The 15,055-nt window shown below is 42.9% G+C and overlaps 1 protein-coding gene across 5 annotated transcripts in view; it reads right to left on the reverse strand.

Annotated features, from left to right (window-relative positions):
• The window catches only part of PTPN5 (protein tyrosine phosphatase non-receptor type 5), a 73,446-nt gene extending 67,097 nt beyond the window's left edge, over window positions 1–6,349 (reverse strand). The window contains exons 1-2 of one of the 5 annotated variants that reach the window (XM_072339167.1): window positions 6,231–6,349; window positions 2,301–2,442 (exon numbers count right to left, since the gene is read on the reverse strand). The gene's annotated coding sequence lies outside the window, so the exon portion shown is untranslated. The other 4 variants (XM_072339164.1, XM_072339163.1, XM_072339165.1 and 1 more) reach the window with 4 other exon arrangements.
• Window positions 6,350–15,055: the final 8,706 nt, after the last annotated feature.

Consider the following 15,055-nt stretch of genomic DNA (forward strand, 5'->3'; position numbering starts at 1 on the left):
GATACCTATGTTGAGAAGGGGGAAATTGAGGACTTGCAAAGAAGGAAGCATCTAGCTGTGAGGAATGCTATGCGCTCAATGGCATTGCTCGTGTTTGGCTTTAGTTTGTTGCATGCAGTTTTTTTGTCTGGAGCACGGCCTCCAGAATGAAAGACAGAAAACTGAAAGTGAAGATTCCTGTCTACCTCCATTTGCCTGGCTGCAGTCAGCACACAAGCTGTGGGATCTACCTTGGGTAAGAATCAGCAGTGCTAAACACTAGGACTCACTGGCCTGCTAATAGACTTCTGCGTGACTAAAGGCCAGCAGAAGGAACCCAAAGCATCGACTGGGAGATATGCAGGAGCAGTAAAATAAACATTCCACTTCACTTTCTCCTTGAAGTGACGTATGCATTCATCCAAATGATTTCACTATCTGAATTCATTTAAGTTGTTCCCACTAATCAGGAGATAAGTAAATGATACGGTTACGATGCTCCTTGTGGCTGCTGTAGTTTCCATGGAAATAAATAGGAAGCATTATTTTTGGAGCAACTGACACATACATTAAACAGCATGTATACAAATAATTAAACCCTCTGTTGAGAAGCTAATAACATGCTTCTGTTTCAATACAAAACAAAGTATGCACAAACTTACTGTTAGTAAACACAAATGGTCCTGCAAGCTTTAACTGAGACTTTTTGGATACAAAGTTTCAAGTTTCTGCTTCTAAGAATGCCCAAAACAATACGGGTAAGTTATGAGAGAATAAAAACTGACCCAAAAAGAAGTACAGATGAAATAATTACAGGTTATCAAAGGAATCCAAGTGACTTCCCCTTGACAAAAAGCATTGCTTTCTGGAACATTTTAACTCTAGTCACAACTTCAGAGTATGTTTTCATTCACAGGCTAACATTAAATTTCTTGTGATACTACTTCAACTTCCTTTCACAGTGATTTCACTGGTTCCTCAATGCACATACTCTAATGACCAATACTTCCACCATTATCTGCCATACATAGGTACAGTAAAAACAAAGGAGTAGATATCAAGAGGACATTTAACCTAGACTTCACACGAATTTTACAGATTATTTACCTTTACCTTTATCATGCTTTTGTTAAAATTCATCCTGCACTCATTTTGTTTGCTTTTTTTCATCATCTCCTACAGGTTTAGATGTAATTTTCTCAACTTCTACAATGATACGTGGCTATACTATAATTTATGTCTAGGAGTTCTATGCAGGGTAACTGCTAGAAGAGTAATCATTATTATTTTGTCTTCTACATCTTGTTCTGTAGAAAGGTGTGTGTGTGTATAGCAATTAAGCTTGGGAGTTAATATTAGTAAATTTCCATACATAATTAGTTCTTCATTTCTGAACAAAAACATTTATTTCCTGCATCTCTCAGGGTCACATAAGAATAAATGACAGGATTTGCTCTCTGCCTACTTATAAACAGAAACACATTCTGCAAGATTGCGTATTGTATTTACAGTTTCTTAAAAGAGCTGTGATAAAGGTAAAAGTAAATTGAAGCCTGAGATGTGATTCTGCCGCTCTCTAAAATGGAAAGAAATAAGTTTGTTGGACTTGCAGTTCCAAGGAAAATATCTACTAATACTGATTTTCCTCCCCAGTTTTAGTCATCTATCTCATATCTGAGAATTATCATGTTATTTTTGTACTTAATATCACAGTGCAACCACGGGATGTATTTTAAGTGTAATATGTATTATCAGTATTCTAGCTTCCTGACCTCACCTGTTCTCTAATGACAGACCCCCATACTGCAAAAAGCCTCAGTCATAACAAAAGACTTTGCAAAGCTTTGGAAAGTTCAAATGAACATTTTGTACATTTCATGGCATTGATGATTTCATGATTGATAGTAACTGTAGGTTCCAAACAGCCTTCTGCAAGTAAACCAGTTCATTAGGAATACAAGGTTTCAGAAACAGAGACTCCTTTGACAGATTGAGCCATGTTGTAAAGTTTATATCAGCTACTTCCCAGATTTCCTAGCAGTTCTAAAAACAAAGTAGCTGAAAAACATTGGGTGCAGATCTCAGGCTCAACAGGATGAATCAACTTCCTCTCATGGAAAGGGATTCAATTCACATCTGTGCAGTGAGAGTGTCTGACCCACCAAGGAAAACCTACTTTGCTCATAATCATATTAGCATATCCAAAAAGAAACAAACATATCTGCATAGGTCCTGAAAGCAGACTGTAACCCACCATTAAGTTTCCCAAGTGCAAAAATCTCTGGTAAAGTTAAAGAGGTTTAGTCTTCCTCAAGACTTACAATTTCAGACTATATTATGGTGTCATCTTGCACTGTCAGAGCTCTATCCTCCATCAGCTTCTTTAAGGAACATTCTTATCTTGCACAAAACTGCTGTCTTCAGAATTCTGGGTTCTTGTCAGCACATTTAATGAAACACGATCTGTGCACAGGGAGAGCAAAAGAACAATTCCAGTGAGATATAAATTACTCAAAACTTTGAATTCAAGAAAACAGAGTAATTTAAGAAAACAGTGAATTCACTCTAGCTTTGTCATAGCTTGTACACACAGACTTCAGCAGCGTCACTTTGGGCAAAACTACTGGGATGTCTGCATTTAGCAACTCGCAGTAATCTTTCACTGAAGATTTCAAAGCCCATTCAGACCTCTGGCCTATCTGAACTAACAGCTTTACACAAAGGATTGTGAAAATAGGTAAAGATCTAAACAAATTAATGCACATAAAAGGTAATATATTTGATTAGCATTTTTTCCACTATTCCTTGCTACGCAAACCCAGCACCACATGCATTATTTGTAGAAAAAAAAAAAGTCTAAATAGCCTTACTAAACTGCAGTGTTTGTTGGAAGGTACTTATCTGATGCTCTATAATGAGAATCACTGTCTCCCTTTAATTCAATTGAGTTATTTATACCTTAAGGATGAAACTGTGTCAAAACCAAGAATTACTGTTAGCGCACGCGGTACATCCACATGTCAGTTTTGTTACAAAAATGCTGAAGGTTGCACTAACATTTCTAGTGATAGGAACAGTAGTAAAACATGGAATCAAACTAGTCAAAAATTCTATACCATTAAACAGTGCAAAGAACCAAAAAACCTGCCTGAGCTCCACAGTAGGATAAAATAATCGTGTTGTGTTCCAGAGACATTAGAGACCACTGTCTTTCCTGCATATCATGGCTCACCTACTTCATGTACAGCCCAAAGGTCCAAACCCTGCCACATGCCTGCTGCCTGACAAGAGACAGATGACCAAATATCTCAAAGGTAAGGGATGTTTATTTCCTTTTTTGCCATTTTGAGTCACTTCCTGCTGTTAGATTGATCTTATTTATCAAACCAATACATAAGTAGGGTCCGAAGGAAGTACTCAGTATCTCCTCTGGCCTCACTTTGCTAAAAGATAACACAAGTTAACTCTTCAGTTATAACTTTCATCTGCATGTTTCATTTGCAGGGAGTCTCAAATATCCTCTAAAAGTAGAAATGTGTAATATTCAAAAACTAGAAATAAATTCTTTATAGCATCAGCTTAAACTCAGAATCTATATCTCATCATAAGCTGACCCTAGGGTCAGATCAGTCATACTTGACTGTAGTCTATGCAGGAAAAGAAGTTAACCTAGGAAGAATTGCAATAAAAAAGTTCTCAGTGGTTTCAGCAAAGAGGAGACTTCATCACGAACCTTTGTTAGAAGAAGATATCACTTGGAAAACCTCTTCTAAGAAAACCCACAGGCTGTAAGACTCTACTGCCTCTTGTTGACTCAGCAGCACACAGGTCAAAGCCATTTGGTTAAGCAACCAACAACCAACAAAACCTAGGAAAATCACCTCTGGTGAGGTTTGCAGACAGCTTACAGGTAAAACCAAGTAGGTAGAATTCCTTAACAGAGGATGTGACAAATTAACTCATTTTATTCTGCAAAGAGAAATTTCTTAATTTGTGCATTGGCTTCACTTCCTTTCTTAATTGAACATATATGCCTCGCATATCTAAGCTCTTCTGTTAACAAGCCCTTAATAGAGCAGACACCACAAAACCAAATCCTTGCTTCCAACAGTCTGACTATTTGCGGGACTTAAAGCTCTATATTTGACTGATGTTTTATACAGAGACAGAAGGAGACACAGGAATTTTCCCCCACCCCTTCCTAAGCTGCAAGTCAGTGTAATTGCCCCTGCTGCAGCAGCATCTGCCTTTCCAGATATCGGAAAACATCCTGCTACATAATCGAATTTTGAGATCCCAAGAAAACAAAACAAACCCCAACCACCACCAAAAAAAACCTGATAACCCAATCCACAAATGCTAAGCAATTCCTCTTCCCCTTCTGGCTTTATTTTTTTTTCTTCATAGACAATCAAAACCAAAACAAATAAATGTTCTTCCCAATGTGTTCAAACAGCACAACAACGTGGGGGAAAAAAAGGCCACAAAAAAACCTTCCATTTCAAAGAAGTTTAAGCACATTCAAGCTGAAAGCATTTACTTGCTCTCATGCTTTATACATTCATATTAGAAGATGCATCCTATAAACACTCAGATTCACATTTCTGTTGTGCCTTCTATATTTATCACATGAAATTGATGGTCTTGCTATTTAGAGGCTCTTGTTCTAGCTTTACAAGCATGGCATCCAGTTGGCAACTCTCTATGCCATAGTGAAAAACACTTTAAAGCTCAGCCCTGGATCCATAACTGTAATGCTGAATGAGAAGTTAAAAAAGAAATCCAGACAGATAAAAACCCAGCAAAATACTACAAAGACTCATAAAGTCACAGAATGGCCTGGGTTGAAAAGGACCACAATGATCATCTTATTTCAACCCACCCCCCACTATGTGCAGGGTCACCAGCCACTAGACCAGGCTGCCCAGAGCCACATCCAGCCTGGCCTTGAATGCCTGCAGGGATGGGGCATCCACAGCCTCCCTGGGCAACCTGTTCCAGTGCGTCACTACCCTCTGGGTGAAAAACTTCCTCCTAAATCTCTAACCTAAACCTCCCCTTTCTCAGTTTCAAGCCAATCCCCCGGGAAAGCCCTATAAGACGTATGCAGCAAAAATCATCTTCAAGTGCTTGATAAAACACTGAAATCAACTCCCAAATTGCTTCTTCAGCACATACAACGCCTATGATGTCAGAGCAGGAGACAACACGGTCGCAGTTCTTTTCAATCTCTAATTAACACCAGCACGCAACTCAACCCCCGCTGCAAGCGCTGACCAATCAAAGCCCTAAAGCAGCCGTTAGTGCAAACCAGCTCTCGGGGCGCACACGCAGCCACCTCCCGCTGCAGCAGCCGGCGTGCCGCACGCAGCTCCCCGGCGGCCCCGCGCTCCGTTACCTACCGCGCCGGCCTCGCGCTCTGAGCGCCGCCACCTATCCGGCAGCGCGGCTCGCTGGCGGATCCGCTCCAGGAGAGCGCCGCGAAGCTGTTGCTAACATCCGGCTGGAGCGAACTCGCGGCCGCGCTCGCTTCAAGAGCAGCCTCTCCAACCCGCCCGCTCCTTTCCGGGGGAGCCCAGATGAAGGCGCGCAGCGGGTCCCTCCCCCGTCCGCAGCCCCCCGCCCATCAGCGGGGCCGTTGCCGCCGCTCGCCCTCCGGCTGCGGCGAAGGTACACACCTCCGCGTCCCATCCTTCCCCGGGAAGCCGGGCTGCCGCACCTCCGCCCGCGCAGCCGGACGAGACGGGAAGCGACCGAAGGAGAAACGCGACGCGGCGCAGCCTTACCTCCCCTCCCCGGCTCTGCCGCCCCTCCCGGCCTCGCACCTCAGGTGCGGAGGAAGCACAAAGCCAGAGCCGCTCGCTGCAGCGGGGCGGGGTCGGCGGTCCTCCACGCGCCGCGCACTCCCCGCCCCGCGGAGCCCTCAGCGCGCCGCACCGCATCGCACCCGCACCGCACCCGCCTCAGCGCCCGCCCGGAGCCGCTACGGACGTAGAAGCCGTTACAACTTGCCTCGCGCCTCTCCCCTCGGCGGCACCCCCGCGGCTCCCGGCAGACACACGTGCACACGCGCGCGCCGCCGGCGGCGCGGACCCCTCCGCCAGACAGGGGCGGGGGGAGCAGGTGCCGATAGCGGGAGAGGAGCCGTCCCCCGCGGCTCTCCTCTCTCCGAGCCGGGCGGCTCCGCGGACGCCTCCGGGAAGAGCCGCGAGGCCGGCGGGCAGAGGCAGCGCCAACAGAGCTTCCCCTACCCGGGGAAAGCTGGTCCCCTCCTTCTCTCCTTCGCTCGCCTTCTTTGCAGCGCGGCGGTTGACTGACAGCGCGCCGCTCGGCGGCCGCCCACGCGCACTCTTGTTTCCACTCGCTCGGAGAGAGAGGGAGATGGCGAGGGAGAAAGCATGAATGAAAGCGGCAGCCGGGGGGAAGCCGGCGCTGCCGCAGTGAGGCCCCGCCGCCGGACCCGTCCCCCGCTGCCCACCGCGTGCTCTGAGCCCCGCGCGGACGTGGCCCGACTGCAGACACGGAGCCCTCCCCGGGCGCTTGTAGCCGCCCCGTGCGCGCCGCCGGAGGAAGGGCGACAACATCCTCCGGACGCCGCGGCTCGCTGCGAGCCTTGCAGCGGGGGTGGCCGCTCCTGCCAGCCGCGTTTGGGAGGGAAACCGCCCGTGGGGAGCGGGCAGGTGGCCCACAGTGCGGGCTGACCGAGGCTGAGGTTCCTCGTTGATGAACGCCCTTCGCTGACGGAAAGCAACCTGTTCCGCGCTGACAGAAAACCCAGCACCTGGTGCCTGAGTGAGGGACCTCGTCCTCACGTGATAGGAAGGAGGAAAGGATCTCGAAGATAGATGTCCTCTTGGTTTTTGTAGCGATAACACCACTCTATGAGACAGCTGCTTCATAGGGTTGGTCCTCCGATTGGCCATCCCTTACAAGGCTGTAACTCATTAAGCACATACATCTCAACCCTTGGCTGGAGAGCAGAGATGTCTACATGCTTCGTATTGTTGGCACAGGTCCTTGGCAGGAGCCTAAGAGTCCGATTCATCAGAGTGTTTAGCATGCAGATAGTGGGTGCGCACCAAGTCAGTGACACAGCTTTTGCCCCACAAGTCTGGATTCAGGTTCTGAGCCATCTCCCATCAGTATGCCCCCACAAGTTACCTGCCAGAACTGATTTCAGACCAAATCACCCTCTGGATTTAAAAGCCACTTGGGATTCCTATGGTTAGTGTTTCAGTTACTTCATTTTTTAAATGTTGCATTCCTGAAAACTGAGTGTGTGACAAAACATGGTCAAGTCCTTTGATATAGAATAACTAATGCAAGATAATTTAGATGGGTCAGTGCAACGCGTATTTCTGTTTTATGAGGCTCTTCTCTTCGTGCTAATAGTCCAATATGACTCACCTACAGCACGTATCACTGCCACAGCTGTTGTAAACCTTCTTCTGAGTCAGAGAATGACTTTATGACCCAGAATTCTGGCAGTGAGTACTATCCCAGTGATTTTCCCAATTAAGAGAGTCTTGCAAGTCAGTATCAGTGCATGGTGAATCAGAGCTTGATGCAAGAGGCAAAACTGGACTCTGCTCTCTCCTTCCAAAATTCAGTGGCATGAACTTCTGGAGTTCATAAAGACTCTCGTGGAACAGAGATTTAGCTCTCTTCAGTCCCAAATGCTCCAAGCTACTGTGCCAGCCATCTGCCACTCACTGCTGCAGGGTGCATAGCAGATCTACAGGATGGGCAAGCAGCGGTGAATAGTTGAGGGCTAGCATGACCCCCAAATGGTTTTGAATACTAAAATTTGGATTCCTCATGATCTGTCAACTTCTTGCTACGCAGAATCTTTACTTTCAAAAGGAAAGGACCAACCTTCGTGGTCAGGTATAGTGTTGAGCCATAATGGCAAGACAGAGATTTTTATTTATTTATTTTTTAACTTCATGTTGATAAATGTATATCAGTGTTATAGGTGTAGACTCAGTGCAGGCTTCAGTTTTATAGCAAAATAAACTGTAGCAGTAAGGCAAATCAATATGATGGGAAAGGCATTACAACAAAGGCGTGATGGGAGAAGGACAAGCACAGTAGAAAGGTGCAATAAAGGAAGGGAAGATGATTGCTTGCACTTATCAGAACATTCTAGGTTTGCAGGGGAAAGCTTCACTAAGGAGGGATCTCCAGGAAGAAATTCTTCCCTAGGGGCACTCAGGCCTTAAATGAGGTCTAAGAAAGGTGCAGCCAGGCTCCATCCCTCCCAGCTGAACAGGTAGGTAAGTTGCCCTCACCTGTGTTCCCAGGGCTGACCAGGTCTTTATTTTATTCATTTTAAAAAGGGAAACAGTCCCATTCACAGTGCATCACATAAAAAAAGCACAGTTCCCAGTGGACTTTCATTGTCTTGGGAGAAAGTAACTCTTCATAAATAATGCAACAACTCTGGTTTCCTCTCCCAAATGGCTTATTTCTTTCAAAATAGCAAAGCCTGATGCATGTGCCTGGCTATGTCGACAAGTTTGGGTTGCATCCATTTTGTTTTACTTTGCAAGTTTAAGGAAACATCAGTTCTGCTTCCAGTGGGAAGGGTCCAGTGGAACTTGGTAGGATTCTGCTTTTTTTTTTGCCTTCTCATGAGATCATCAGCATGCGTCTTATAAACAGGACAGAACTCATTCTAACTAGAAATGACAGAAAGGAGCCAAAGTTCATCACACACTGATGAAAAAACATCTCCATCTTAGCTCAGCAGCGCTTCATCAGGTATATGATGTCATACAGTAGACCTTCACAAATTGTGTAAGAGACAGCTTACATTTGGCATAAAACTCAGGCTATCTCTACCCATCTTGGTTCTGTCCTGAGGTGAGGCAACAAAGACGTGCAAGAGATGGATATACTGTGTCCAAGTATCCTATCCTTAAACTATCAAAATCAGGTCTTTTGGTCATGAAGGATTTTTTTTCTTCTATAAAAAGTTATTCCCCAAATCCTGAAGTACTGCATTCATAGTTATGTTTATTTTGATCTATGTCCCACTGGGTCTCTTGTATTTTTTATGAATATGCTTTTCATATGAAAAGAAGATAAATATTCATGGAACCAGACAGGATGTATCTAAGAACGTTAAGGCAGTGGCTTATGTCAGTACAAAGCTGCTCTCTCCTGTCTTTGAAATACTTTCTTTTATTTCTGAGCCCATGGCTGTTGCATTTGAGCAAATTCTTACTTGCAGCAGCCTAGGACCTTGCTGTTCTGCTGTTATTGCTGTGCATTTCCTCATGTTACGTATGTGAATTTGTAGTTGGTTTTGTGCTGATGGAGCAATCCTTTGTGACAGTACAAACCAGGATCCATCTAACTGGAGTACAGCTATACCAGAAAGGTAAAGGGAGTCCTGGTATACGGCAATCAGCAGCGTAGCCTTACAGCAATGAAGACTGACTGCACATGAGAATATATTAGCAAAGTTTTAGGTAGCAGCTGAGGGATGTGATTTCTCCCATCCATGTGGCACTTGTGAAACTAACTCTGGAGTTGTTTTGCAATGTAAGAGAGATTAACTGTAGAGAGTTCAGCGGAGAGGTCCAGAAGACTGTTGGAAGCTGGACTGCCTTGTTGCAGAGAGGTTCAGAGAGCTGGTTAGTTTGTGTAACCTGTGGAAGAGTAGGCAAAGGGGAGTTCGTAGCATTGTCTTTAACTATGTAACAGACTCTACACAGCAAATTAACAGAAGGCAGTGTTCTTAGCTTTTTAAAAAAACTACCTTCTAGACTTAAAGGAGCTGTGACTACTTTCACAGAGAGCTAGATTAAAAACTAGCATAGGCTATCCAGAAAGTCCGCAGCAGTTCCATCCTTGGAGATGCTCAGAACTCAGCTGGACATTGCCCTGAGCAATCTTGTCTGTATTTCAAGTTGGTTCTGCTTTTAATAGGAGTTGAAACATATGACCTCCAGAAGTCACTTTCCATCTGAACTATTCGCTGGCTTTAGAGAGTCTTTGCAATTAGTCTCTGGCAATGTACTGGTATCCTATTTTCTCTTCTCTTCTCTTCTCTTCTCTTCTCTTCTCTTCTCTTCTCTTCTCTTCTCTTCTCTTCTCTTCTCTTCTCTTCTCTTCTCTTCTCTTCTCTTCTCTTCTCTTCTCTTCTCTTCTTTTTATTTTTTTTTCTTTTTTCTTTTTTTCCAAGAAGGGAATATGAAGCATGGAAACAGGAAGAGTTGCTTGAAAGAGTGGGGTAGAAATGTCAGATAGTAGTTACCAAAAAAAAAAGAAGGGTTACAATGGAAACTTTGTGCCAGGAGCTTTAGGAAAACCCATGCAGTGGATTATGGTTAAGGGAGGAAACAAATACATGTGAACCATCTGCAGGAATCTGGCTGTGTTAATGTGAAAATATTTTGGTAAAAAGACTAAATGTGGGAGCTTTATTTAAAAAAAAATGCTGCCAGGTAAATTATCTCCTCTGTTTTTCAGTACCCTCCATGTCTTCCCACCTGACCACTCTTCTTCTTATCTGCGTAATACAAATCAACATAGCTTTACTGAAATGAACTGAACTACGCCACACTTGTTTTGGTTAAATATGAAATTAAAATTAGAGTTGTTTTAGTGCAGTGAATGTGGTAGAAACATAAGGGAGAAATGGGACTAAAAATAGTGTTTGGGAAATATATATAGCCAAATGAACAAACAAGATGCAATGAGTCACGTCCAGTGGTTCTTGCAATAAAGGAAAGAAGATCTTCTCTGGGGAAACCAACTGGGAATAGCTTTTGCTTATCTGGAGCTGCCTTCTGGGTGTAGCTTACTGGCAGTGCCTATTTGCCCTGTAGCCGTGGAGTGCACTAACCCTAACAGGAGAATATTGGCATTCACAACAGTTCCACTGATGTTATCACAGAATTGGAACTAATTTCTGAATTGCCAGCACTCAGGAGAACTCAAAAAAAGAAAAAAAAAAATAAAATAAATGTGCACAACCTGAATCATGGTGCTGTCTTGAGTGCCTGCTTCAGAACTGATCTGTAACTGGCTGCATGTGATGCTTCACAGCACTTAGCTAGAGCCAGCAGAGCTCCAAGGGTAAAGAGGAATAGCCTCTGGGCAGAAGTCATGGCAGCAGTGGTCCACAGGAAATAATGCAGTCAGTGACGCTATGTGATTAGCACAGAAATCTTCTAGCACAATTAAGGAAATGTGTTTTTAAGACTTGTGTGCTTGGCAAACAAGGAGCAAGCATATCCATGGACATTTTATACATGGACAAAGGTTGTACTGGGGAATGTCCTAAAGACATGACAAATACCACTGTCTTAGAGGAATCTGCTGCAACACAGTTAATCTTCTACCTGTCTTTTGCAGACTTATAAGCTGGTGGTGTAGCTCCCCTGAAGCAAAACTAACCATGCTGGGTAGAAAGCAGAATAATAGGGCAGGCTTGCTTTTTGCAGGTTTGAAACCCGAGTTTAAGCAGGACATCATTGGTCAGGCTGTGTGGCAGCAATCTGGCCATCTCTATTAAATATAAAACTCAACACACAGCAGGGATAAGGGGCTCTGATGACACTATTTCAGCTTTGTTCTCATGGTAACCATTATGTCATCAGGATACCATGGTTACTATAATATTCCTTATTTCAAGTGTTAAAAAAGGCAGAAGGGGTGGGGGAAAGAACAACGCAACTTCTTCCAAAGTTGAGAAGGAGCTGTATTTATTCAGAATTGAGTAGTCATAAGGAAAAATATTCAGTAGTTGTAGAAAAGCCATTTTGAAATCACCAAGAACTGTTTTAATCAGTAATTGCTGTTTCTGCCATCCCCATCAACATATGGTACATGTCCTGGGGTTTCCTCTCTCTCTCAGCTTCTCTCACCAGCAGCTATTTTGATGAACATGCACTGCAGAAGGCTAATGTGGTCATATTCAAAACACTGGAAGTTTAATTTCTGCTTGAGGTAAAAACATCAATTTATTTGGAAGTCAGAAAAAAAAAAGACCTCAAATATTAATATTATGGCTGTGAGGTTATCTTACTTCAGAGATTCAAGAAAAGCAAAGGATGGCTTGACTTTGACACTTTCAAGACATCAAAGCATATGCCTGAGAGGAAATCAGAATGGCAGCTTGCTATTCCTTGTTTGAGGACAAATTATACACTGATAGCAGCACACTTTCAGGGGACTGTGCCTGAAGAGACCTCTGCAACTACAGCATGAGAAATATCTTTGCTGAAGGAGAGAGTGCGCACCCTGTTCTTTGTGAAAACACAACTTTAGAAATGGTTTGATAATAAGAGGTGGAAGAGCTTTAGACATGTTAGGTAAAGAATGAGAAGGAGCACAAATGAGACAAGCAATGCATGTATTTTCAAGAGCAGCTGATGTTCATGGGGTGTTCAGTTTCAGTAGCTGCTCAGCTTAAGGCAGCCTGAAGAAGTTGTTAGGCGTTTTGTATGATGTTAGAATCAGGTCCTGGAAAATAGCTGGAGATAAAATATCCAAAATCAGTACACTTAAAATTTCAGATTCTCTTCTGGAACTCTTGTTAGTTAGGGACTGCTCACTTGGTGCAGGATTGATTTTGAAGAGGTGGAAAGAAGATCAATGAAGTGCTAGGTGTGAAGATTTGATGGGAAAATTCTAACATCAAACATTTTGCTAGCTTCTATAATTGTTTGATCTTATTACCTGTACTACTATTCCCTCATTTTTCCTTATTCGTTATAGTTAACTGATGTATCTTTTTTGAATTGGATAGTAAGCTCCTGAGGCCTGAAGTTTGCTCTGTTTGCAGTACATTAATTCAACGAGCTCCAATCCTAATACAGTGTATGGGACTCTTACATAAGTGTGAAACTATTCAGGCTGTATTGGTAGTTGTCAAAAGACATCAGGTTTTTTGTTGTTTTTCTGTAATCCATTGGCAATTACAGTGTATTGTAGATATACTCACAACCCATAGAAGTTTGTTTCATTGACCAACAAGCAGAAAACATTTTAATAACTGATGTGGAAACCTCACCCAAAAGAACTGAAATCAATGAGACATATCCAGTCCAATCTAAAATGTTGCACTTTTAATACGTGTCAAACTCGCTAGGTATTAATGTACTCCAGTAATCCCTAAATGTACTTGACCTCTGCAGGATTGCTCCTGTCCACATCCAACATTCAGAACATTGACTCCACATGGACTTTGTATTTTTTGCTGCTGTGTACTTCACATAAAAATAGTCAAATCAGATTTATTTATTTACTTGGCAAAAAAAACAATAATCACCAGCCAGATCTCCCTGTATATGCAAATCCATGGTCCATCTTCAGTTCAGATTTCAGGGAGAGTGGTGGGGCAGGACCGGCAAAAGCACAGATATGAAAGGAAAGGCTGTCACTACAGAGAATCCTGCATCTTCACTGTAGAGAATTTCCATGCCCTCAGACAGCTAGAGGTGTTTCTAACAATTTTTCTCTCTCTAGATTAAGCAATCAGCTGTCCTTTCTTAATGTTCACTGTAGCCTAGCTGATTTTGTACATCTGTTGTAGTCCTGCAAATATTAGTAAACAAGCATTTCACAGCAAGCCTTGCTGCTAGGCAGAATTGATAGACTTTGCAGATAGCTCAAATCTGTGTATCTGAGTGTGGCTAAGTGTATTTACCTGTTTATTTCTCTGATTCAGTAGATCTCCTGCTCCAAGTTTAAAAAAAAAAAAAGTCCAAAAATCATTTTTAGGAACAAAAATAGAAGCTTCCATAGAAAGAGGCCACTTGTATTTGATCCAAAAACCCTACACTGCAAAACATGTTTCCTGCAAAATATCTTCTGACTCTAAATAGTCTCGCCGTGGTCAAAAATATCTGAAATCCCCTATTTTCAAACTACTCTTCAGAGAAGAACTATTTTTGTGATAGTTCCTGAGCTTTTTTGTCTAGGACAAGTCAGTGTACTTGCTGCTGAAGTTCATTCATTGTCTGTTGTAGTGGAAATGCTAAGTCAAAACTTGAAGCAGTGATTGAGCATCTGGTGGGAATACAGGGCCAACCCAGGGGAGCTCAGTTGTATGCAATGTACCTGAGGGACTGGAAAGAGGTGGAAACAGGATCCATCCTTTCCCAGCCCTCATTTAAGGGTTGGCAGTGGAGGCAAAGTGATCTTGCTAGAGATCCCTGCCTACCCGAGGCCTTCTGAAGGCAAGCAGATTCTTTCCTTTGTTTCTTTGCCTGTGGTTGTTGCACTTGAGCAAGTTCTCATGTACTGCAGCCTAGGGCCTTGCTGCTCTGCTGTCATTGCTGTGCTTCCCACTGTTACAGCATTACACCAGTATCTACCAGTAGTTGTGACTGTACAGAGAGATATGTATTGATATTCATATGCAATATATGTATAATATACATACATGAGTGTATATGAATTCACACACATATACATATGTAAATAGTGATAGCCCCAAGAGATGACCATAGAGCAAGCCAAAACGTAAAACCAGGGGAGTCTCATTAATTAGAACCTTATGATTAATAACTTGGGCAAAGTTAAGTTCTGTGTCACGTTTATAAGAAACTATCACCATGGAAAATACATTTATTAGTTTTAATATTATTTTGGTATCTTCAAAATACCTTCAGTGTACCAGAAATAGATGGGATGCCCTGGTTTAATTACATCTTAGGGAATATAATCAGCTAAGAACTTTATATATCATGGCAGAGTATCATAAAGACACGTTATACATCTTTTTTGCTGGAAATAACTTGATTAAGAAACCAAGAGCCTACATATTGCATGTAGTCAGAGGAAGTTGGCATATGCTGTGCAAGACTGCTTTGTCTGGCACCTGAAGCTGTTTTCAAGCTTTTTCTTTGAATTCTTGTTGTTGGTATTCATTCCCAGTCTCATTGTCACTTAGCATTACTGAACTGCCAGCAGCAGCAGCAGCACCCTTTCTGCCTATTGAAATAAGCCTTGGTTTATCAGGCAATGCTGAAAGTTACTTTGAATTCTGATTTAAGGGAGTTTATGAATTAAGTTTTCTCTTTTTTGGAAAATACTGAAAATGAAGAATGACAGTGAA

This window comes from Excalfactoria chinensis, chromosome 5 (genome assembly GCF_039878825.1).
Source record: "Excalfactoria chinensis isolate bCotChi1 chromosome 5, bCotChi1.hap2, whole genome shotgun sequence".
NCBI classification, from domain to species: Eukaryota; Metazoa; Chordata; class Aves; order Galliformes; family Phasianidae; genus Excalfactoria; species Excalfactoria chinensis.